Source organism: Siniperca chuatsi, linkage group LG1 (assembly GCF_020085105.1).
Source record: "Siniperca chuatsi isolate FFG_IHB_CAS linkage group LG1, ASM2008510v1, whole genome shotgun sequence".
Classification (NCBI taxonomy): Eukaryota; Metazoa; Chordata; class Actinopteri; order Centrarchiformes; family Sinipercidae; genus Siniperca; species Siniperca chuatsi.
The window spans coordinates 2,159,324-2,185,446 of record NC_058042.1 but is presented as its reverse complement, the minus strand read 5'-3'; the positions used below and the strand labels follow the sequence as shown (position 1 = coordinate 2,185,446).

The 26,123-nt window shown below is 39.5% G+C and overlaps 1 long non-coding RNA gene across 1 annotated transcript in view; it reads left to right on the top strand.

Moving 5' to 3' along the window:
• Positions 1 to 8,031: 8,031 nt before the first annotated feature.
• LOC122873310 overlaps positions 8,032 to 26,123 on the top strand; it is a 103,391-nt gene continuing 85,299 nt past the window's right edge. The window contains exons 1-2 of the long non-coding RNA XR_006377395.1: positions 8,032 to 8,163; positions 9,362 to 9,445. This is a non-coding gene — a long non-coding RNA (uncharacterized LOC122873310). The remainder of the gene's footprint in view (positions 8,164 to 9,361; positions 9,446 to 26,123) is intronic.

Sequence of the window (26,123 nt, the reverse complement as noted above, 5' to 3'; positions counted from 1 at the left end):
TCACCAAACCCTGACTAACAGGATAGCTGGGTAAGTTGCTCCGCCCCAACAGGTACAACAACATCAACATAAGTGAAAACACCTGTGTGGGTGGACTATAGGTGTGCAGGGCCTTTAAGATTTTACACACAAATATGATACCTTTTTAAAATATAATAATAATATAATAAACTTTATTTATATAGATATTTTTAACAAGGTTACAAAGTGCTTTACAGATTACAAAAAACAAAAACAACAAAAAAAACAAAACAGTAGATAAAAACAAAGACAAAATAAAAACAAAAGCATCATAAAAGACAGGAGGATAAAATACAGCTTAAAAAATGTGAAATGGCAAGAACATGGAATGATTAAACCCTGCAATATATTAAATATTCATAACCACTTTTCTATAAAAGTTTTAAGAAGGGATTTAAAAGACGCTAATGATGTAGCCTGTCTGATCTCGGTAGGCAGAGTGTTCATGATCATCTTTGGTCAATATGAGGCATCATTATTGATTAAACTGCCAAACAGTATAATAAGTAGTTAGCATTTGCTCCATCTCAGCTAGCGACAAGGATACAATGCTGCTTATACTTAAATGCATCGATAATAACAAATCTAAATATATGATAATAATATAATGCTGAAAAGGTCCGCTCTGCTTTATGAGTACTTTTACTTTTGATACCTTAAGTACATTTTTTTGTATAGTGAATACTGTACTTTTACTTATTTTCAATGCCGGACTTGCAACATAGTATTTTTACACTGTGGTATCACTTTTACTTCAGTAAAACATCTAAATACTTCTTTTGCAACTGGATTCACCATCTAATTAAAAATATTGTGTCTGTGTTCACTGAAGGTCTGATTAACAAAGGAAGCATGAAACAGTTTTCGTCATTCATCAAAATGATTTTTCCGTTTTTCTCCCTTTTAATCTGTATCACAGATGATACTATAGTCAGGAGAGGAGGAGAGTCTGTTGTCTTTCAGCAATAAACACATCTTAATTGTTTATCATCATTTCCATTCAGTCACGTGAGGCTGACAATCGCTATGTGTCGGGTAGAAACTATGTTTTAATGTGAGATATACATAATTTCCACTTTCCCTAAAACATTTGGGCTTGAGAAATTCCTGGATTATTAAATAATGTATCTAAACAGAATCTCAAAATGTAGACATAAATAATTAATTAATAAATAAGAAAGTGGCGTCTGAGCAGTGGAGTCTGTGGATCGACTGATCTGTGGGATAAATCGGCAACAGAACAGTTTTTAAGGAATGTGCAGATGCTTTTTATTTCAAGAGGAAACACGCAGAGAGGAGGGAGGACATCATAATGAAGTGAAAATAAAACCTCGCTGTGCTGGCAGTATAACTGTGCGCCCTTATTCTTATTGGACAGAGCATCACATTATCTGCGTAGAAACAAACTCCAACCATCAAAAGTCGCTACAGAGCGCTTTACTTTATTTTAATTTAATGCTACTTTATACTTTGAATCTATTGTGTTTCAGAGGTATTGTTCTTGTTACTCCACTGCATTTATCTGACAGCTGTAGTTACTACTTTGCAGATAAGATACAATGCATTGTTATGCAGCAAATTAAATCACCAACTGACAGTATATAAAATGAGTAAAATTAGATCAGTCTGCTACAATACTTACATGCTGCTTGCATGTTAACATATCAATAATAACAATCTAATAATATATCATATAAAAATGTAACACTGAAAGACCCATTTTGGTGTATAATCAGAACTTTTACTTTTATACTTTAAGTACATTTTGCCGATACTACTCACATACTTTTACTTAAGTAAGGTAAGGAATGCAGGACTTTTACTGTCCCGCAGTATTTTTAAATTGTGATATTTCTGCTTTTATGTTACGCTTTAAGTAAAAGATCTGAATACTTCTTCCACCACTGCTGACAGCTGATCCACATGGGCTGTCCTCATCAGAAACTGATGTCTCTTCAGGTGACACCTGAGAGAAAAGGACATCTCATTTGTCTAAAAACGTGTTTCCTCATGATTCCTTTCTTCTCGCATCTTTTCCCAACATCCCTCCTCGTGTCTTTCATGGGAACAAGCGACTAAGATGCAAGGAAAAGGCGGAAGTGAGGGAAACACGGATGCAGTTAAGGGAACTGAGATGCTTACTTTGAGAACTTTTCAGCAAACCTCTGATGCAAACCGTTGAAATCGAACAAACAAACAAATCAAAGTCTTTCTATTTTTGCCTTCTGATCTGTGCGAGGCTGAAAGCCAAACTTCAACAGAACCATCAGATTCATTATCTTTACGGCAGCTTCAAATGGATATGAGACAGTAGGCTACACTGTGCCAGCTGGGAGGACAACAAAGAGAAGACGGCTTGTTGATAAGTGACTTGACAGTCAGCAACGTGGTAACAGCTATGTGATCTGCCACTAGACACATTATTGTTAAAAAATGGAAAATGTTTGCACAGTCACTCTCAATAATTAAGGTTTTTAATAAACAATGGAGACGTCCAATTTAACAAACTGTAGAAGTGATTTCTTCTACTGTAAAACCAGAATATGTCTGCCAGGTTTCAGCCCGGTATCATAAGGAAGTTTGTTCAGACTGGATTCAGGTCCTGTATGTAAGGTGTGCTAATGCTAACAGGAATATAAAGGATGCCTGAACTCACTGCAGTACATCAGCTAGTACTTTATTAGCTTTATTTATTAATGCTTTATAGATCAGTAATAAGGACTTAAAGGTGACCTGTGAAGTTTTCCTGTAAACAAACAAAAGTTCTGATTACATTAAGTGTTTCTTACCAAAACACATTGTGTGTATCCTTGAACATTTGTAAAAATATTTTAAATCCTACATTGTTTACTTAACTGACCAACCTAAAAATATTACTAATGGTTGTTGTGCCTCCTCAGATCATACTTAGATTATAGATTAATCAGCAAAACCTCCAAAAACATCTCAAATGAGCTGTGACACGAGACAGTCAGCTCTGTATCTGCAGAGCAAGATGTCTGAACAATAATAATAGTAATTTTGCTTTGCAACTAATTCTTGTCAGACCACCTCTTCATTGTGTGATATTGACTTTTTGGTGGCAGCTGAAGCCAATTTGTTTTTGTAAATGGGTCAATCAGGTTTGTTGGGGTGGCAGCAGTAATAAAAGCATCATTATCCTTAACTGATTAAACATGTAGTACAGATTGTACAATGGCTGCACTTTGATGGACATTTAAAAGCATATAAATAATATAAAATAATAATATTCTCCCTCCTCTTTGGTGCTGCTCCCAGCTGGTGTCTTCCTAAAAGCCCGTCACCAGGCTAAACACTGGGGATGCGTTGGCATTTGCTCTCCTGGATGAAAAATGAGGCTTTTTATCGTTTGGAGCTGAGATGTGTTTGCTGGAGGCTTTGTTTAGCATTCGAACACCACGGGGCCGGGAGGGTTTGTTCCAAAACAAAGTCCAGGGCAAAAAGTGAGTTTTGAAAGCCAGAAATCTCAGCAACTGGCAAGATCATCGATACGAGCCGACAACACTCTCAAAGAAATATTACAGTCAGTTTGTGCTGCAGGATCATAAAAAACTCTTTTATCTTTATGGTCTTCATCGGGAGCAGAGATGCTAACAGAGAGTCGTCCAGTCTCTGTCGGGGCAGGGGCATTACAAGGGGAACACAGCTGCTGCCCTGTCTGTCTACAGTCAGCTGAGTGCTAAAAGATACAAAACCACAAAAGTGTGTCTTCAGTCGCCCGAGGGTGCACAGCAGTGCTGTGTGCCATCCAGAATTCAGGCTCAGTGAAGCAGGATCAGAACAGTCTGTCAGCAGGAGGACGACAACAGCATCAGCCCACTTTAAAGACAACACTTCAGACATTCTGTCATTTCTTTACGTAAATCCCACACGCGCACAACCTTCGTCCCTAAAACCTTTAAGTTTTTCTTGGTTTTTACTCTTATCTGTAATTTTAAAGTCGACATTCGACTGCAAGAAGTCGACCAAGGAAGCAAGCCGAAACAGTCTGTCTGTCCTGCTGTCACTGCAGACATGTCAGACACACGGCTCGTCATGGACTCGCCTCTGTTGAGCTGTGACGTTTGAGCTGCGATGGTCTTTGGGCAACAAGACCATATACAACGATATTAGATCATTTAAAAATATATATGCAGCATCATCCTTATGTAGCCATATGGAGTGAACCACATGACATCCTGTATTTGCCTTACTGCTAATGTCAACGGGATTTTGAATGAGGTTTTCTTGGATCTGGAACTGAACCTGGAAGTTACAGTTTCACGTTGGCTCTCAATACGTAAAGTACTGAAAGTATCCCCTTCGTGTATTCATGGTGTTCGTGGAATGAGTTTAGATTATCCATGAAATCCCAGACAGCAGGCTCAGAAACAATCACACACACAGTTTAACACGTTAACTGGAAGTTAACCAGTACAACAGGAAGTGAGCTTGTGACCAGCAGGATAAATCGGGTTGTGGAAGGTGAAAGAGGAGCGCTTGCCCCTCCCTCATTGCTACCACTGAGGTGCACTTGAGCAAGGCACCTAACCCCCAACTGCTCCAGTGGGGCTGCTCAGTTGCCAACAAACAGACATAAATATGATGGCAGATGGTTTTTGCAGATACTTTCAATAGGACTGTTTCCTCATTGGGCTGGTTAATGGCTAATGTAATTTTCGAATGCAAATTAGTTGCACAAACATTGCATATTCACACATAAAGCCTGTAATTGTACATTTGTCAAAGTCTATGCTTCATCAGCCTCCCTGTGGCTGATGTGGACTCACGCACTCAGGCCTCGCTGACTTTATTACAGTAGATGAAGAAGACATCAGAGTGTCTAAAGTAGTTTAAGAGAGGAGGAGGAGACAGATTTATCCCTCAAAAGAAAACAATAAAGGCCTATCTCTCAGCAGCAGCTGGCAGATTTGGTCAATTACAGAAGAAGAAGTGGACAGCGAGGCAGGCCTCCGCTCCTTTTCGGCACAAAAACACAAACAACGAAACATGTTTGTCTGCACTCCGTCTTTCCATACAGTCCACACAGAGAGGAAGGAAGACAGGGGCGTCCAACATACAGACATGAACTCCCCAGAGTGTCTCCTGTCTGTTTATGTTTCTCAACTCAAGTGGAAGAACGTGGGTCAGATTCACGCTGCGACTTTTCGGGTCTGATAAACAGACAGTGAGTGTTTCCCTAAAATCCCAGCGTGGAGACAGATGGGGGTGATGGTGCAACGCTTCATCGCCATCTTTCATTTAGTCAGTTAGGTCTGTACAGTACGCCACCTGGGAGCAAGACTTGTTGTCGGGAATGTTGGTCGTCCAATAGGAGTGAATGTTTTTTTCACAGGCGGGTGTCATAAGAGGATTTACTATGAAGACGGGACCGCTGTAATCCCCACGTTAACTGTGAAGAGAAACCGTTTATAGGAAACAATTTCCCCCTTAATCTTTCTAAATCTTTTCATTCAGATTAAACTACAGTGGGATTTGGAGGTTATCAACGAGTCCGTGTCTGTACTCTGACAGACAGACTGAAGTCAAAATTCTGCAAGTCTGCATTAAATTAAGGCAATTTTAGTAACAATGCTTCAGTTCATTGTTACAGCATATTATATTATTTTCCCTCACAGAAATGGCATTGAAAATGTAAACAAAATAGAGACCACACCACCAGTCTCAGAAAACTCTGACAACAAACCAAAATCAAGATCTCTATTGCTTGAATTTTACCTTATTTATTTATTTATTCTGTTAACTGTTGAATTAAACTTTATGTGAATGTCATTTCGTATCACGAATGGTGCATTCTCCACACTGCCGGGAATATAACTCTGTGGGAGAAATGCTGAAAAGTAGTAAAATCTAACATCACAATTTAAAATACTGGAATCAGTATTATAGCATATTGTATATTGTATAATGATGATGTAATGGTGGATGCCTGACAAAGGTCTATGACCGAAAGGTTGTATTTCTAATAAACTCAGTGCTGACAGTGTGCAGGAATTCAACTTTTTCTTTTGTATGATTCAATTTTCCTATGCGCCTGTCTACCAGGCAAGATTTACTTATTTTAATATTTTGTATGTGTAAAAACAGTCATTTAAATCCCCCAAATATGACATACAAACACAATACTGGGGACGCAGCCTTTGTGTCCTCAGTGATGGCTGCGGCCTGAATATGGGGTAGAACAACCTGCCTTGTTCACTTCTCCTTCAGGCTGCTGTTTCCTTGATTTCCCATAATGCCTCCTGACAGCCCCCCTGTGGAAAAATTGTTGTAAATTTAATTTATTGTGTTTTATGAGTACTATGACATGAGTGACAATAAAAGTGACATACATTAAAGTGTGGGGACCTTACACCTTAGGTTTTCAGGCTCTTTCATAGTGTCATAATGTAAATGTGGCACAGTGGACATTTGATGCCCAGAATTATTAGTGTATTAGTTTGTGTTTTTATCTTGGAGCCCCTAGACGTCCCCACTCTTATTATTTTTTGGTCTTTATTATTTTGAAAGTATTGTGGCACTTTTAAGCCACTGAAAAACTCACTGGCTCTCACTTAAAGGTCCAGTATGTATCAATTAGGAGGATCTATTGGTAGAAATGGAATATAATATTTATATTTATGTTATTATTGTTATTTCTAAGTATGTTTTCATTCGTGTACAAACACCTGAAAATAAGAATCGTTGTGTTTTCGTTACCTTTGGAATAAGCCGTTTATATCTACAGAGGGAGCGGGTCCCCTTCCACGGAGGTCACCATGTTGCACCGCCATGTTTCTACAGTAGCCCAGAATGGACAAACCAAACACTGGCTCTAGATAGGGCCTTTCACGTTTTTTGCTAGTTTCATGGCCTCTGTAGTTTCTCCCACACTCTTGGAAGGGGAGGGTGAGACGAGCGGTGTTCAAATGGCTGCAAATTGCAATTTCACCGCTAGATGCCACCAAATCCTCCACACTGGACCTTTAAAGCAGCTGAGGTGCGTAGTGTATAAGCTTATGTAGGTCCTGTCTGACATAAAAAATTGGATGTCGATAAATTTTCTTCAGCTCAACTCAAATAAAACTGAAATCCTTGTTATTGGGCCCCAACACATCACTAAACAAATACTGCCATCCACTGGTAACCTGTCACAACACATCAAGCCTGTTGCAAGAAATCTTGGTGTCCTGTTTGATAGCAATTTATGTTTTGAGCAACATATCACTAAGCTTGTCCAATCATCTATCACCTCAGAAATATTGCAACAATCTGATCTATTTTAAATCTTAGTGATGCAGAAACTGTTGTGCATGCTTTTATCTCCTCATGCCTTGATTATTGTAACAGCCTGTTCACTTGTCTTAATCAAAAAACTTTGACAGACTGCAGACTGTACAAAACTCAGCTGCTCGGCTGTTAACCAGGACCAAGAAGTATGACCACATCACATCTGTTTTAGCCTCTTTACATTGGCTCCCTGTTTGTTTTAGGATTGATTTTAAGATCTTATTGATTGCTTTTAAGGCTCTTCATGGCCTGGCTCCAGACTGTATTTTAGACCTTGTAATCCCTTATGAACCTTCACGTAGTTTGAGATCTTCAGGCAGGGGTCTCCTGTCTGTTCCTGAGTCCAGGATGGAAACTAAGGGGGACAGAGCTTTTGCCATCAGGGCCCCGAGGATCTGGAACAACCTGCCCGAAGACATCAGGCTGTCTGAGTCAGGGTCTTCATTTAAGTCTCGTCTCAAAACACATTTTTATCTGAAAGCAGATCCTGATTTTACCTGAACTGGCTGTTTATTTTATTGCTTCTGTGTATTTTATGCATTTTATTTCTTTATATTTCGTCACTCACTGTGGTATTTTATTTCTCTTGTTGTGAAGCACTTTGTACTTTGTTTTGATTAGTACTCTATAAATAAAGTTTTATTATTATTATTATTATTATTATTATTATATTATTATTATTATAGTGCAATTTCAGTTTTCGCCAGTAGATGGCAGCAGCAGCTTCGTAAGGTCAGTGTGTGGCGCTGTAATCCATTAGAGAGCAAGTTACACCAGTCCTAACCGTTGGTAGCTTAACAGCTAGCCCAGAGCTACAAATCGTTATTCATTGTTGTTTTACTGTATTTTCAGGTGAGAAAGTATAATTAATATAAGACTATATATATATATATACGTGTGTGTGTTTTAGGTTTCCGTTAATATGTGGTGACATTTTTTATGTTGAGCCAGTTATTAATGTACAAAAATGAGCTAGCTAAATTAAGCTAACTTTCTAAGCAAATTTAGGCTTATGTTTCTGGGCAACCATCCCTACCCAACTTTGTTGCTGTATTTTGTTAGTGACCAGGATCCAAGTTTCTTTGTTTGCATGTACTGTACTGCTTTGTATTTAATTTAATTTTCTTTTTGGACAACATACAGTGGTGCAGCTTTGGATGTACTAGAGTCTGGTCTGTGTAGGCTACTTGCATAGAGACAGTGGCCTGTATTCATCTAAACTGTTCTTTTGCTGTGTTTTCAGTTCACATTTAAAGTATTTGGCAACCCGAGGTGGAAGAAGGCTCAGATCTTGTACTTAAGTAAAAGTAGTAGTAGTAGCAGTTGTAAAAGTCATGTATTTCAATTTTTACAAAGGTATTGGCATCAAAATACTTAAAGTATATATATATATATATATATATATATATATATATATATATATATATATATATATAAGCCCAAAGTATGGGATGGCATCAAAATACACTAGAAAATGGATGGATGGATATATATATATATATATATATATATATATATATATATATATATATATACACACACATAGCAGAATTGGTCATTTCAGAATATTGCATATTATATTATTGGATTATAATTATTATTAATCATGACTTTAGTGCTGAAGCTGGTAACGGTGGAGCTAATTTTAACTACTTTATACACTTTGTCTGCTGGATAACTTGTGACTTCCCCTGGAACAATAACGTTTTATCTTAATCTATAATAATACATCATGATTTATTTGTTGATTATATTTTGTATTATTAATCTGAATCTGCAAAGTAACTAGTAAATAAAGTTATCAAATAAATGTAGTGGAGTAAAAAGTACAATATTTGTCTCTGAAATGTAGTTGAGTAGAAGTATAAAGTAGCAGAAATACCTGGAAATACTCAAATAAAGTACAAGTACCTGAAAATTGTATTTAACTGACGTAAATGTACTTTCCACCTCTGTTGGCAGCTCGCGTTGTTAAGTAGCGCTTTATTTTGAAAGTGTAGAGTAGTTTGAGGTATTATTTTGAAAGTCTCAAACGGATGTGTCTTGACAGCGTGGAGCTCCGGCGGACAGCTGAGCGCGCGCAGCCCGCAGCCTGTGCACCCCAGTCGGACGAACCGTCAGACCGGAACCGGAGGTGAGCTGAATTAAACACTGCGCCTCAGATCGCGTGCTGTTTCGGATATTTCCCGTTGTAGTTGCTGTCTGAGGTCCTGAGTCCCGTCTCTGGGTCTCTGGGTCTCTGCAGGGAGCTTTTGTGGCGCAGAGCCGCTGAGTGTGTCCATGTTTCACTCTTTCTCCTGTGGCGGGCTGTGATCTTAGTATTTCTATCTGAAGTTGTGGGTTTGTTGTCATGACTGTGGTCATTATGTTGTTTTTATTCAGTGATATTTCTAATATTCTCTACTTATTACTGGGCTAATTATGGTGTCTGTTTCTGAATTCTGTGTAATATTTCTATAATATTCACAGTCTGTGTCTGGTAGACAGTTAGTGAGTTTATGGTGAGCTAGGTATTGACAAAGAAATCTTTTAAAGTATGATATTTCTCTAATGTTCCTGTATAAACTGAATTGCACTTTGAGATTATCAGAATGTGATGCACGTTGCAGTTGTTCTTCTTCTTTGTCCAGTTATATTATATTTTCTTTTACTACATTTCAGAATAAAATACATTGGAAAAAATAAGAAAATCAGTCAATATGTGATGTGCTGTCTGGTGACGTGTATTTTTTTGGTTAAACTGGACAGAATGATGATGTGGTGGCTTTCTTTGCCAGTAAGGTGGCCCGGTCAGTGGCTAGCCATGTGGCTTCACAACAACAGGTCCCGCGAGGTCAGGTGAGTTTCTCCCACAGTCCAAAGACATGCGGGCCAGGTGACGTGGAAACCAAATTCCCTCTAAGTGTGAATGTGTTCATTTGTATATATATGTGTGTGCAATGCTGCGTTCAATGTCAGCGGAGTGGGAAGAAATGGAAAACCTCACGTTAATCTCTTGCATTACTTCAAGGTGGCCATTGCTGACCAGTCACACCAAATAGGCAAAATTAGCTTTTTCTGTCGTCTGACATACTTGAAGCTGTTTGTTAATCTGCAGTAGTGTGTAGCTGCTGTTAAATTAGCTTCGACTGTTAGGGACGTCCTGCTCAAGTTTTGATTCTGATCCGAGTCTTTTAATATTCTGCGGATACTCAGTCTGATCCGATACTTATGCTTACCAAAATGTTGATTAAATATTTTTCTGACACATTGAAGTAACAGCTGTAAGCTACTAAATCTGACACACCTTTATTCTTCGTCCCATTAACCAAAAGGTTCAGAACTATAAAGTATAATCTTAATGTTATTGTTTGAATGAGAGAAGCGACTCCTGAAATAAAGACGCGATCCACTAGTTGGAGTTGGAACAATACAGAGTATCTGCAGAGGTTTAAGGAGACATAACAGATTTGTTAGCGATCTGTGTATTTTGCCAACCTCTCCCAAATACTTTTTCACATTCACACACTTTGATTTAATTTAATACTGACTCTTAGGAGATCAACTTTGTTAGTGGATCTTAGATGTAACGGCCAGCGGTAGTGGCTTTTCAGCCATGTTGTCTGAAGTTTGTTGACACTTCTGTAGTTCTTTTCAACTACTAGGAGCCTCTCAGAGAGTTGGCTAGGCTTAAATATTTGGGGAAATGCACTTTAGTTTTCACAGTTAGGCTTCTTATTATGTTATTCTTTTCTCGCATGGTTAGGGTCTGACATCTGAACCCCCCCATCCCGTTCACTGCAGTGACGTGTAACTGATTTTAAACTTCTTATCCTTTTAATCTCCCCGTTATCTGACAGGACTCGCCGTTCCAAACAGTGATGTTAAATCAGTGTTACGGACAGAGCAGGCCGGAGACGCCAAGATGAGACAGGAGGTATTTTATTGTGCACGATATGACAGGCAAAGTGGGAATGTTACTGATATCGTCCTTTTGGCTAGCCGAACTGGAGATCTGGGGCTGCAGAGCCACACACGGGATACTGGAGGTCCACGGAACCGGTACCGGGAGCTCTGGGACTGAGAAGGCGTTAGCTGAAGCGACGTAGGAGTCCGTAACGTAGTTTTGGCTGGATACTAGGATCTGACCTATACTAAACGAGACCAGACACTGGCTGAGGTGTGGGATGAGGTTTTATAGTGGAGTGGAGTACTGATGAAATGCAGGTGTGTGATTAATGACAGGTGTGAGTGATTACCGGCTGGTGAGGACATGACAGGCTGTGACAATCAGGAAGTTGTGAGGTTTTTATGCACTAGGCTACTCTGATATTTTCATGTAGTCTTGGTCGTCTTTGTGCTGTTATAGGGCTGTGGGGATGAGTTTACTGAGTTGTAGCGATTTGAGTTTGCGGCCTGATGTGTCAACTGGGCCAGACGTCACTGACTGCGAGGATATGCTTTATGTCTGAAACCAACATTTAAATCCAACATTTCCTGATTTCCACTCTGCTCTTCTCTTCTTTGCTGGATGTTTGTTAAGTTAGCTGGCAGTCTACGGAAATATTGGACATCTGTGAGATCCTGAAAGTAACCTGCTGCTTGATGCCTTGATTTTGGGTGAACGGATCACAGATCTCTGAGGTCGCGAATGGGACTAACTGTGGGTAACCAAGAGTATTTCCAACACTGTTCCTTTAACTCCTAGCTAATGAAATGCCCTCTTGGTTTGGGAAAACAGTGGAGCTGAAAACTGAAACAAATCCGTACAGTTTAGACAAAAGGTTAGTGGAAATTGGTGTAGTTTTCCCAGCAGCTCTTGGTGTTTTCTGTGTGCTTGGCTGTTTGGCTCTCTGCTGTCAGATATCTGCTCTGCTGTGCTGTTGTGTGGATCAGTGCCCAGACTCCATAAACTCTTGTATCTGTTTCTCACAATATTGCACAGCAAATACGGTTTGAGTCAGCCGTTTGAATAACTTTCTCGTGTGTGTGTGTGTGTGTGTGTGTGTGTGTGTGTGTGTGTGCATATCAGACAGCAGCTTTGAACTAAACAGACAGACTGTGAATCTTACTGTAGATGCACAATGAAAACACAATGAAGTAGTGAATTTAGGTCCATTATCTGAAAATTACTTTTATCATTCTTAATTAGGTTTCTGTCTTTTGGATAAACATGAAATTCTTTATTTATCATGATTTTTTTAGGCAACTCAAGGCGCTTTATAACATTTTATAAGGAGACCAGGATGGGGTTGCACCACCTCTTCGCCATATGTGTAAAGTCCTTCCTACTGTAACTTCGTCTTAACCACTCGCTAGTTTTAAGCAGGTGATTTACTAAATCGGGTTGCACCTTTAAAACCTAAGGAAAGTCTTAGCTGGCAAAGACTTTAGTAATCAGTAGCTGGGAAACATCTGTAGTGCCACCCAATCAAAAAATATCAGCTGTGTAATTAGGAAGTCACTGTAGCATCACACGTTATAAAATAACCTCCAAAAGTAAGTTTAAGGCCAAAGGGTATCTCGTTATAGGAGTATATATATATATATATATATATATATATATATATATATATATATATATATATATATATATATATATATATCTCTTGTTTTGCCCCATGTAAAATGATTTGTGTTCCTACAAAAGAAATTTCAGCTCCACAAATCGCTTTGAGCGATGTAATAATGATCAGTGTGTGATGCTGAAAGCAGCAGATTAATTCATTAATAACAGCAGGCGTCAGAATATAAAGTGATGTTTTTGTTCTAATGACTGCAGGTTATGATTTAGTCAAAATAAGAGTAACCTGCAGTCAGCTGATAAAAGTCTTCCTGGACAAACAGCAGGACGGAGGACTTTCTTCTTTTCCTCTGTCCCTTCCAGTTTCTGTTTTGCAGTCTATTCCCTGTTTTTTCCCTCTTCAGTCTCCTATCACTTCATCTCGCTCTGTGCCGTACTCTGTGCTCCCAGAGGGGTTGAGTGGGCAGATTTTCTCATCTCCATCTTTCTCCTCCCTCTCGAGGAGGCAGAGGGGGTGGAGACCGAAGTAGACAAAATCTCAAATGCTGCAAATAGGTTTTTGATGTGCTGGTTTGGGGGGGACGGTCCAGCTCTTTCCCACTCTTCAATCTGTGATGTTCATAAAGCTTTAGTTTATGAAAAAGTTTTGTAACTTACTTCATTGGTACTTCATCTGCTTTTCTAGCCGGGTTCTCGGCCCACATCTCAGACTCTTCTTCGTGACTGCAGTAGATCTGATGTGGGGCTCGTTGGCAAAAAGTACTTTCAGTTATTTCCAGCGTGGCTCGCCGTGTGACCATAGCAACCACAGAAACCTCACCAAGGAAAATAATGCAGGAGCTAATTTTGCTGCTTACCATCAGCGAACAAACGTTTCAATTAACAAACGGTTTTGGAGCAATTTCAACTCACGGCGTTGATTATCTGCTCTGGTCCAATAAACAATGTTTATGATATTAGTTAGCTAATCTCGCTTTTTTAATCATGTCATATTTCTAACCATTTCCTCTATTTTACGCTACGACTCGCTTTATTATACGACATAATGAGATTACAATAGGTGGGCAGCAGGTTGTTAGTAGGATCAGGTGGAACTAAAATCCAAAACACAGACCTCGCCGGTCGACAGATGCCTGAATAGCTCTGCACTTAAAGAGTTCTCCACTGATTTAGCATCGCACTCCTTTAACTTTTGGACAGTTTCAAACAAAAAGATTGTTTTCATTTTCAAACTCGATGTTTAACCCTGATGTGCAAAATCGCATTTAAGGAAAACATAACCAGCGTCGCATCTCTCCTGGTGGTTTCCTATAATATTTCCATAGTGTCCCGTAACATTTTGTATTATGTCTGTGTTAATGTGTAAGATTTAGACAGCCTCTGCACTTCCAGCATGAACAAAATACTAAAGTTCAAATCCAGTTTTCAACCGAGAGCAGCACTTCAGAAATGTGGCATCGTTAAGAACATTTCTTCAACAATGGAGCTCTATGGCACAGAGGAATAACAGGAATAATAAGGAAGGTGATAAATGACTGATGAGTGCCTACAACAAATCTAGAGGTAGTGTTGGTTTCACTGACCCGCTGAAGGTCATTTCAGCAGTTAGTTTGAAACCTCGATCCTCTGGGAGGCTGCAGGACAATCCTCCTCCTGCTGCTGCTTTATTCTGCTTCCATATGCTTCTTGCACAGAGACATCATATCTTTTAACAAGTCTCCATCGTCAGCCACCAGATGCGATAATGTCTCCCATCCTCACGGATCCTCTCCTCAAATCGCTTCTCTGCGGTCTGCGAACATATTCCTGGTGACGCCCGGGTCCCTCCAGGCGCCGCTGATTGGCAGCGTCCTTAATTGCGACCACCTCTTTGTGAATAATAGATGCTCGTCTAGCTAAGTGGAGTGATTAAATATTAAGAGGCCAAGAACATGCCATGCAAGTCTATTTTTGAACAGTACAAGACCAGGAAACAAACCGGAGGAAGGGAAATCAAAGAATCTCCTCGGTTCAGCAGGGGGCTCGTGTTGTTTATGCTCGGCTCCAGGCTGTCAGATTAGCACGCCTGTCTCGCGCAAGAAATCCCTACTGGAAAACTCATCTGTCTTTATCTTGGCAAAGTACGACACCCTCCACACCTATTTCCTCATCTCTCACTGACAAATTCAAACTCACTTTAAAGCTGCTTTATCAGGTATAACTGTCAAAAAGTAAACAAAACGCCGTCTTTTCCTGTCAAACTCACTTTTGATAATTTTCAGTATCTGACTTCTCAGATGTTAGTGCTTTAAATTTTTAAATTTTATCTTTTTTTATACCATAGTATAGATCATCTTTGCAGTGGAGTTTACTTGATAGACATGTTCCCCCCAAACACCAGTAGACATGACCCAGACCCAGACCTAAACAGGTTTAGGGTCCAGAATTTAAAAAAGGGCTCCTATTTGATTACTGTTGGGCCCCTGAAGCTACAAAATAGTTTTGAGTTTTGCTCAAAAGGACATTTTAAGACAATCTCAAATGAAAATCTATCTTTTCAGCATCAAATACATCATTTCCACCTGGTATTAACATGTGATCTTTATCTGGATATCTTATCTGGATCAGGAAAACCATATGTTAATGCGCCCAGACGCATTACATTCAGAATACTATGGGCTCGGTCTGGCTCGCATTGCGATCCGATCTGAATCTGATTTAGATCAGGAGAAAAAAACCCGGCCTGCATTTTGAACGGTCACCTAACTCATCAGAAAGCTTCCTCTGTAAAGGAAAAATATGTAGAGCCCAGACGGCAGCATCAGTGCGGGACTGCTACGATGTGCAAGGTGAGGGTCTAGACCTGCTCTACAGGAAAAGTGCAATGAGATAACATATGTAAATAAAACTGAATTGAATTCATAACACGACTGATCAGCCCTAATACTCTGTTGTAATATCTACTGTACATTTCTTCTTTGTCCATTTACACTGATGCAAAGAGTGACGTTTCTCCGTAATATAATAGCACTGGAGACACAATCAGCTGAAGGACCTCAGGTTGTAAAACCGTTCAAATGTTCCTGTAGGGTCATATGCATGGATGTGTGTGTGTGTGTGTGTGTGTGTGTGTGTGTGTGTGTGTGTGTGTGTGTGTGCGTGTAAACCATTTCAAGGGTTATGAAAGTGAGGAAATTGTTCTCAGCTCTCCCACACCTGGTACAGGACAGAAATAGATGCCATAACGACAACTACACTGAGTGCATGTGACAGCCGTATTTGAACGAGCTTCATCGTGTGTGTGTGTGTGTGTTGAGTGTGTAGTTAGTTGTTGTAGATTGTGGTGAGTCGGCGTATGTAGGCCACTGTAGCTCTGCCTCATTCACTGCAAACTAAATTGTCTCTGGGGGTGGATGTGGTTGTTTTAGTTGCACTTGTCAGAAGAGTTAAAAAAAACCAAAAGCATCAGTTTGTAATTAAATTATTCCTCTCACTGGTGGTTCTTTCCTGCTGCTTTTGTACACTCATTACACCCAAGCTTTGTGTTATGGCAGATGGTCTCAATTATATTTAATCATTATTAATAAAAACTGGTAGAAAAGCCTCTAAAAGTGAGCTGCAGGAGCTCTGCTGTACATGTCAGCTGATGGAACCCCAAAAAACCCAACACAAAGGTAAGTCTGCCATCGTATTTTGCATCCATAATGAGTCCTGTTGCATGAAAAACACTGATATTTGGGAAGAATAATGTTAACCCATTTACATTTTCTCTACCAAAGGCAGGGAGGGGAACATTCTTATTCCTTGTGGGAGGGTGATTTTACAAAAATAACTCAGTGTGCCTCCAGAAGTCAAAGTGAAACATTAGTATGCTCCAGATGATGCTGGAGACCTTTGTGGTATTCATACAGACGCCCCATTAGAGCAAAACCTGCAGCACGGAGAAGAAGAAAGACTGGAGCTAAATGACTCGAGTCCAGCAGAAGCTCTTCAGTGTTGTGTTGCTGGAGATGAAAGGAAAGACATAATATCACTTTATAACCCGAGGGACAAAAGGATCTCTGTACACGGTGTGTTTCTGCAGCTCCGGCTCTAAAGCTGAAAATTAGAGATTTCTGCCAACGTTATAATAAGAATCATGTAGATAAACTGAAAATATGAATTTTGATCTTCATCATCGTCCTCACAGTGTCCTGTAGCATTAAATTAGGCATCATTACCCACTCAGACTTCAGAAGTGTCTATTACACAAAGTAGCTACAGTCTGGCTGATGTCATGCTGTCACTGCAGTGGCTGGAAATATAAATATTTTCAATATTTGAGTTTGTAAAGCATGTTTATAATCTGCAACGTTAAATTGTCCTTTTAACGTATTATTTTCTTTTGAATGTCCTCTTATTGTAAGTTTCTTTAAATTTAGAAAACAATCGCACTGTATATAATAAATTACTCCACAAAATCACAAGCGCATTAGTTTATTATATAACTAAACAGTATTCTTGATGTGAAATGGCTTCAATGTGTTAAGCTATTTGAAAATGTGCTCAGGCGTTTTTGGAGATGTGACCGGCCAGCGTCCACTGTACACTTCTTCTTTCTGGTCTACTCCATTTGTATTTTACTTCATTCCATCTAATATTTAAAATTGTATTCTATCTAAATTGATTTTATTCTGATTTTAATTGCTTATTGTTTTTAAATGTCATTCTAGGCTTTTCTTTCCAAAGCACTCTGAATTGCCTCTGTGTTTGAAATGTGCTATATAAACAAAGCTGCAAGAAACAACAAAATGCAGAACACCACAAGTGCACAGTGCGGCACCCAGATGGTGTACAGCGTGCACAATATAGTTATTTAGACTCCATCTTCATTGAAGGCGAGCGCTGGGTGCATTTTCGATTTAATAACTTAATAATTAGCTTTGCACGAGGAAGATATCAGGGCTCGACAGTAACGGTTGCCAGGTATTTTGAGAAATCGGCAACAAATTATTGGCCACATCTGTGATTCTCCAAGTATTTTTTTTCTCTCCACCCACGCCAACTTGCTCGCGCCCGAAGAAAAAACAGCAACACACAGAGAGAGACACAGCGTAGCTTACCGGTAGCCTGCAGCTGCAGTTTTCTTCGAGACACCCAGGGACGCACACAGGGAAGCGGTCAGACCGTCCGAGAGTGTCCGTCGCTAGCCTGCCGACGCCTGGCAGCGCATCAGAAAAGTCCGCCGTCTTACAGTCCGGATCCGTCTTCTCTTCACCCACCACGACATTTACCCTCATCGTCCGGGCCTGCCGCCTCGACCGGACCGGAGTACAGGAAGTAACGCCGGACTTTCTGGGCCAAATTACAAAGCCTCAACTCTGAAAGGAGGTTTCACAATTCTGCAGAGTAATTATGGAAACAAAGAAAGTCTCGAGAACTCACAGAACTTTTGTACTGACACAGACGATAGTCTAACAATGGCGTAGCCGTCAGTGCTGAAAAAAAACCCTGAAATCGACGTAAAATCGAATCATGGATCTGGAGAATCGTGACACCCATACTTTAAAGATATAACAAAAAAGTTACAGCAAAACCCCAAATAAATCAATTGGTTGCATTAGTGATATTTAAATATTGCTGTTACAGTCGGAACCGGAATCAGACAACACTGCACCTGCGTTGGTGTCCACCACAGGTATCTGTTTTTAGAGACAATGGCGAAGCAAATTAAGTTCAACTAACCCGTCAACATCACGCTGGTGTTTCGTATAGCAGGAACTGAGGGTGGAAGCGTTAACTGATAACACTAAACTAAGACTCAGATCAGAATCAGATAAACTTCAGTTCGGTTACTGTAATAAAGCTTTTAAACATTCTTTTATGTCACATTTTCATTATTAAGCTGACATATAACTGCATAGTATCTTAATTACTCAAAATATAAGGTGACTAAAAATGGCAGCCATATTTTCAGTTTTGGCAACCAAAAGCTGATGCCTGGTTGCCGGCCTGGCAACCACTTTTAAAAGTTAGTGTTGAGCCCTCACTATTTTGGAAATACTTCATACACCATCATCCAGAGACAAATGTTAGCAAAGTGGACAAGTGGAGCGCCGCTTAACAAAACTTCAGCAAAGAAGAAAATACCAGTAAATGGATAGCAGTCAGTAAATAACACTTTCATTTCATTATTCTCAATCAGTCAGAAGACTGCAACATGCTTCCGAATAACTGCAGTTTACTTTTTCAACCAAAAAGTCAGTCCGTTTGGTTAGACAGTGACCGTCATCGAGAACAGTAATGTTTCATATTGCAATTCAGTAAAAACATGAGTGAATGGTTTTAGTGAATGCTCTGGAGGAAGGACCTACTCCCCTTTGTGTTTATCAGAATCAGAAATACTTTATTGATCCCCGAGGGGAAACTCTTTCGTTACAGCTGCTCACTGTCACGTCAGTGCACACATAGAAATAATAATAAATAAATCCACAAGAAATAAGAGATGTGCAAATCAAAATATAATACACTGTAATACGGCTAAGATAAATTAAGTACAAAGTGGATATAAAGTATAAAAGCTAAAATAAGTGTAAAGTACAAAAGTGGATTTACAGATTGATAAGTATGTACGGTATAATATAATGTAATAAATATGTAATAAGTAATAATGATAATAATAAGTGCAATAATGAGTACTGTCAAGTTAAGTGTAGCAGATTAACCAGATTATGAGACGGTGGATATCCAGCAGTAATATAAATCTTAATAAATAGTCTTAATAAATATCAATAAACAGGGAATATTAAACAGAAAACAGAGTATATTGCACAATTATAATGGTCCAATGGTCCAGTTTAGTGACTTCGGGTCATACAGACTGACACTTAGAGGGAGGAGTTAAAGAGTCTGATGGCCACAGGCAGGAATGACTTCCTGTGGCGCTCTGTGGTGCATTGTGGGGGGAGGAGTCTTTGGCCGAAGGTGCTCCTTTGTTTGACCAGCACGTCATGGAGCGGGTGGGAGACGCTGTCTGGATCGAGAATAGATTCTGAATCAAATTGTAACACCAATAATTGAATTGTTTGATTGCATTACTTTGTTTCTTGTTTGAATAGCTTTAAATGTACCGGTCTGAGCATGTGTGTGTATGTGGTGGGTGTGTGTGTATTTCCACGTGTCTCAGGCGCCTACAGCAAACCTTTGGTCATTTACCAGTGGTCAGTAATGGATTAGTAATGTACTTAAGTAACTGAGGTAACTGTACTTTACTTGAGTATTTCCATTTTATGCTACTTTACACTTTTACTCCACTACATTTATTTGATACCTTTAATTACTAGTTACTTTGCAGATTCAGATTATTAATACAAAATATAATCAACTAATAAATATGATGTGTTATTATAGATCACTGTAAGATACCCAGCTGCAACATGAAACTAATACACATAACTTAAAATCCAATAATACAATATATTATTCTGAAATGGACCACTCTGCATAATGAGTACTTTTAGTTTTGGTACTTTAAGTTTATTTTGATGCTAATACTTTTGTACTTTTTCTTTTGGTAACATTTTAATTCAGGACTTTTGCTTGTAACTGAGTATTTTTACACGGTGGTATTGCTACTTTTACTTAAGAAAAGAGTACTTCTCCCACCACTGCCAGTGGTACTGATGTGTCCATAATGTTTGAAATATAAGATATAATTCCTTTTGGAGGATACACTCGAAAGAGTTGAAATCTAATATTTGTTTTGCCAGACTGGTTTGTCTGAAGGTGAAGTTTTTATCGGACAGTCAGTGTTGTACAACAGTATTTGTGGACCTTTGGCTCCTTATATGTACAGATCTTGCTTCTTTTCAATAAAAATGAAATAAAAGTGAACACAGGCTGTGCAGTGTATGATATCAAATTACTTTTATTGTAATTATGCATTACAGTGAGGATAACAGGCGTATCTTTGGGTTGAAGTGTAATCGCCTGAGCCTAGCTGAGCTGGTGATGTCAGGAAGAGCACATTGTTGTCTCCTTTCTCTTCTTTCACAACTTTCTATTAAAACTACTCTCAAACAGCTTTAACATGAATTTGCAGTAACCTCGTTGGCACACGGTGGGAGGGCTGTGAGATCTGGTAAACTCTGACAAATGAACTATGTAGAGTGTGCGAACAGAAGGCCTGTCGACAGCTCCTCCGGGCCTGTTCCCTCCATCAGCAGAGCAGATTTTAATCAACAGCAGCTGTAAAGGTTGTGCTTTCCATGCTGAATGTGTTTGACAGGGTTTTGAATAATTATGTCTCCCGGATCACTGTAGTTGGAGGAATAATGGGCTGATAAATCATAAACCATACGTTTGTTTATTATTTTTATTTCCTGACATGGGCTGTTTTGGTGTGGGTGTGTGTGGGCGAGGTCTGTACGCTAGGCTTGTTAGAATTTTAACACGGTGCAGTTTGTACCCAGGACACCACCAACACCAGTGATAACAAGCTTAGTGACAAGAAACGTTCTCAGTTGCAGAAGCTAATATTTGGCCAACTTTCTGGACGTGATGGAGAACATTAGGGAAACTTAATGCCTGGATGCTAAGACAGGAAACCAAACTGTGACGCCACTTCCTGTCTAGCCCCTGTTCCACTAGCTTCTGTAAGTCAATACAATCTCGTATTGAGGGTTTCTGTCATCAGTCTTTTTACTGTTTACTGTCCACATTCAGAGCTAAATGACTATCTACTACAGCACTTCATATTAGAATTTGAAGTTAAATAACAATTACTTTGTTAGCACACAAAGAACTACAGCACCCGCAGAGTTTTTCCAGGTGTCAGTGATGTTTCCCTGTTATTCCACCAACACCCTCTTTTAATGTAATCTTTCCAACTTTGGAGCTATAATCTCTGCTGTCTAAGAACGTCTTCACCTGTGTTTGTTAAAGGCTGCTAAAACCAAAAATATTAAATAAACAATGATATTACATAGTTTGGCTCTATGGATGGCTCAGTTGGTTCGTGGTCCCCAGGCGATGAATCCTAATGACTTTAGTGATGGCCTGACTTTTCCTCTAGCGCCACCATGAGGTTGACATTCACGGCTTTAAGTGAAATGTCTCCACAACTATTGGATGGATAGACATAAAATGTGGTTCAGACATTCACGTTCCCCCTTAAGATGAACTGTAATAACTTTGGTGATCCTCTGACTTTCCATCTAGCGCCACCATCAGGTCGACATTTTAATGTGTCCCAACACTTTGGTTTCTGACCAAATACCTGCAAAACTGATGGCATCGTCCCATCAGTTTTATATCAGAAGGCTTTGTGTTTACTGCTAATTAGCATACATTAGCATGCTAATGCTCCGAACTAAGATGGTGAACATGGTAAACATTTTATCATGTTAGCATGCTGCTGTTAGTATTTCGCTCAGAGCACTGCTGTGCCCAAGTACAGCCTCACAGAGCTGCTAGCATGGCTGCAGACTCTTACTGGGAGAGCGATGGGCAGCTATTCATTCTGAATGGGACCTGGCATTGCAGCCCGACACCGCCCACTGAGCTACACGGATTTAAAATGCACCCAGCAGCGCTGCAGGGGAAAGTTGAGAAAATGTCACACTCCCTCCCAGACTGTTTGATTGACAGATGATCTCTAAGAAGTGAAGTCCACAAACATCACAGCAGTCAGCACCACCTGGTAACAAAGACAGTCAGAATTTGTGTGTCTCAAAGTCTTTTTGAGAGCTTCCACTGTTCTTTATCTCTAATTGAATACAAGTGTTTTCCTAACAAAGTAAATAATCAAATTAACGATGGGTAATTGTCACTGAAAGCCACGTGTCTGTCCTCTGCCTCCGGGGAAAGCTTTTTGAATGTACTTTTGAAGCGGCTCTTGCTGGTCTCTGCTTGCTCTCTAATTCAGTAATTATGTTGAGAGATCACAGGGTTGCTTCATTATAAATACTCCACAGTGGAGCGCAGAAATGGAAAAGGACTGCAGAGTACTTTGAGATTAAAATGTCTGCTCCCCATCTATTATTCTAAAGGGATATCTCACCATTATCTCACTGTGCACGTCCCTGCATGTCTCTGAATATAATGTTATTTTTATAATTTTTCTTAATGTGGGTTTTTATGTTATTGGTCTTGGGTCCACAGCATTAAAACTAGATATGTTGATTACTTTTGTTGTATTTAGTGGATTCATAGGACATAGTTGGATTTATTGTGCTTTTTCACAACCTGGGTCATGATTTGGATAATACTGCCCATTATTTCTATGGATTTTGATTTGAATATTTTACTTGCCAGCTTAATCACTGAGATTTGACGACACAGTTTATCCGCTCGAAAACAAAGGTGAAGGTCAAAGTTATTGGCAAACTGCCTACTGTAACAAATGTTAAGATACATAGCCAGTTAGGCTCAACTGTTACCTACAATTAGCGTTTGTTTTCAGCTTGTTCATAACAGTTCACTATTAGCATAACAAGCTCTGTATAGCTGTGTAAAACATGCTGTGGATGAAGAGAGGTTTGTTAAAGGGGGGGTAAGTCCAGTACCATGACAAATACCATGATATAGAGCGAACACTGACACAGTAAGTAATGTAACTAACGTTAGCTAGGTTGTGGGCTAGCCTACAGTTGCTCCTGCGAAGCCATATTCGCTGAATTTGACAAAAAGACGTGTATTGGATTAGAATCGCACACCCCACCTTTAAGTTAATGTTCTGCTTGCTCAACAGGCGTTTGAGAAATTGCTCGTACTTTACTGATTTTTTTGCACTTATAGAAAACGAGCGTTGCCGCCGCTGACTCAAGTAAAATATAACCTAGTCTGTTTTATTCTCTCTGCTTGTTTTAGGAAAACAACACATTATCGCTGTTTTTTAAGGCAGGGTACACAACTGAAATCCAGCGCAGGAGAAGCACACCTGTTTCCTCTTATGAACTCATTTTGCAAAACAGTTTCTGGTTCTACTTTGACCTACAGCACTTACTGTAGCTGTCCACTCACTCAGTTTGCCTGTGCAATGAACAGTTATAATGGACATTTTGGGTGCTTTAACCTTCATTTTGTTTTCCAGACAACCGGTTTACAGCCAGGGGACATTTACTACCAGGCTGAAAGTAAACAATATAACGATATGATTATAGGTTATTTTTTCAAGAAAAACGTTGAACTTACCTGAACAGTCTGTTCAGAATACTTTCTGATGTAGAACTAAAGTAGGTTGTCAGAGCGCAAGCTAATCAGTCCGTCACCTCCCTCTTAGCTACTCGATCTGCGTGTGCTCCTCACTGTTGCAACTAGCTGCAACTAATGGTTATTTTCATTTTCGATGAAGAGTTTGGTGAATACGACTTGGAACCCTTCTACGAGCTAACCTCAGAAAAATGTAAGAGAAGTTTTGGATAAGAATATGAAAATATTCTTGCAGGAAGCCCAATGAATTTTGGCCTTTTTGCTTAAATAATAAATTGACTAACCGAGTAAATGGACCAATTGTTGCAGCCCTAACATGAGTAAAAAACAAAACAAATGGGGCTTGAAAGTTTCTGCAAGAAGGTAGGAGATGTAAAAGGCCTAATATAATATCCCAACCTTTTGACCACGCTGTTGACCAGTCTCCAAGAAGTTGTCAAAATAAAAATGGTCCACGGTACAAAAACGTATGGGGACCCCATGTCAAGATAATTGGATCAAACTGGACTTTAAAAAGAAAACAGTCTAAAGACTTTGCAATACCTCATGGACTCCCATTACAACCAAAACTACAAAACAAAGGTAAGACTCGGGTCATGAACATGACACGAACTGGATTTACCTGTAAAGCTCCGTTAACATTTAAATAAAATCTAATTGAGTCTGTGCAATGAAAGGGAAAGGGTTCAGTCGTAGTTCTGAATCCACAGAGAATTCTCTTTTTATGTCTTTTAGCTCCTAGTTTTGGTATTTCCTGTCTGGTTCAGTCTCAGCTGCTCAGCATCAAACAGCAGACAGACAAAGTTAGAGACTAGCTGGTGAAGAAAGTGGAGCATTTAGCTAAAGAGCCAGATATTTTTCTCAGGAGTTGATTAGATTCATCAGTTGGACACAAACACCACTCCAATGGGACGATCATGTTGCTCTTTGTCTGGCTGGATGTTTAAATAGGCATTTCTTTGCTAACATCATACAAATAATAACTTCAAAAGGTCATAATATGTCAGGGTTGTGTGACTGTCAGCTTGTTTTGGAGGTCTTCTGCCCCCTAGAGGCAAAGAATTGATGAATGCAGCTTTAAAGCATTCGAACAAACTAAATTTGACCGTAAACCTCAATTTCTGACACGTATAGCGTTCAAAGTCTTCGCTCTCACGCACATGCTGTATATACTGAACACGAATACACTGCTGTACTACAGAAGCCTGCTCTCTGTGTGTTAAGGCAGTTTCTTTGATGCCCATGTTAAAGAAAGTTTTATATCTGATAAAGGTGTCTTCCGATGGCTCCCAGCACAGCGCTGAGAGCCCAGGGGAGCCGCGAAACCTCCTCTTGTGAGAACCAAAAAGCATGAATATAAATATAAGTGCTTAATGTTTAACCCCTCCACTGTAGCGCATCAATAGCATGAAGCTTGCATTTCATTTTTTGCTGCTCCAGAGGAACGAGAAGTCGAGAGAGATCAGTGAGGAGCCTGGATGTAATTGGGTGATTTACTTTGCTTCCCGGGGATTCTGTAAAATGGCAAAGGCTGAAAGAGCATCGGCAGGGAGTCATCAATCACGAGCCGAGAGTTGTGAAGAATTCTTAAGGACATCTAGGAAAGAGAGAAAGGAGGAGGTGTTGAAGAAGTGTGGGCGAGCTTTAAAGGATGATTCTGGTTTATTTCAACAGGAGTCTTATTTTCGTAGCTTTTTCCTTCATTTCTGTCAGTAATAATAACAATAACAAGCCAAAAACACACAAACAAAAGTGTAAGAAATGGATTAAATACTGTGTTTATCTGCTCTAACATAAGCTGCAATCGTTAGCATGCCTGGCTAACTAGCTCACTAGTAATCGAGCCTTACTTCCAAAGCCAAGGAGCCACATCATTAACTAAGTATATTAGTTTTTGGGGTTACAAGTTACCTTTAAAAAAGCCCCACTCACGACTAGAACTCTGTGGGAGCCGGTTGTGGATGCCTTCAGAGTTTAGGCTAACATTAGGAGCGCTGTCCTGCTCTTTATTGGATTTGGGGAAGTTTACACTCCAGCTAACAGTACGAACAGGTATGTAAGCTAAACAGCCAAACAGGGTTATGTTAGAACAAAATAACAGAGTGATCTTACATTTCTGTTATCATACATAATGCTAAGG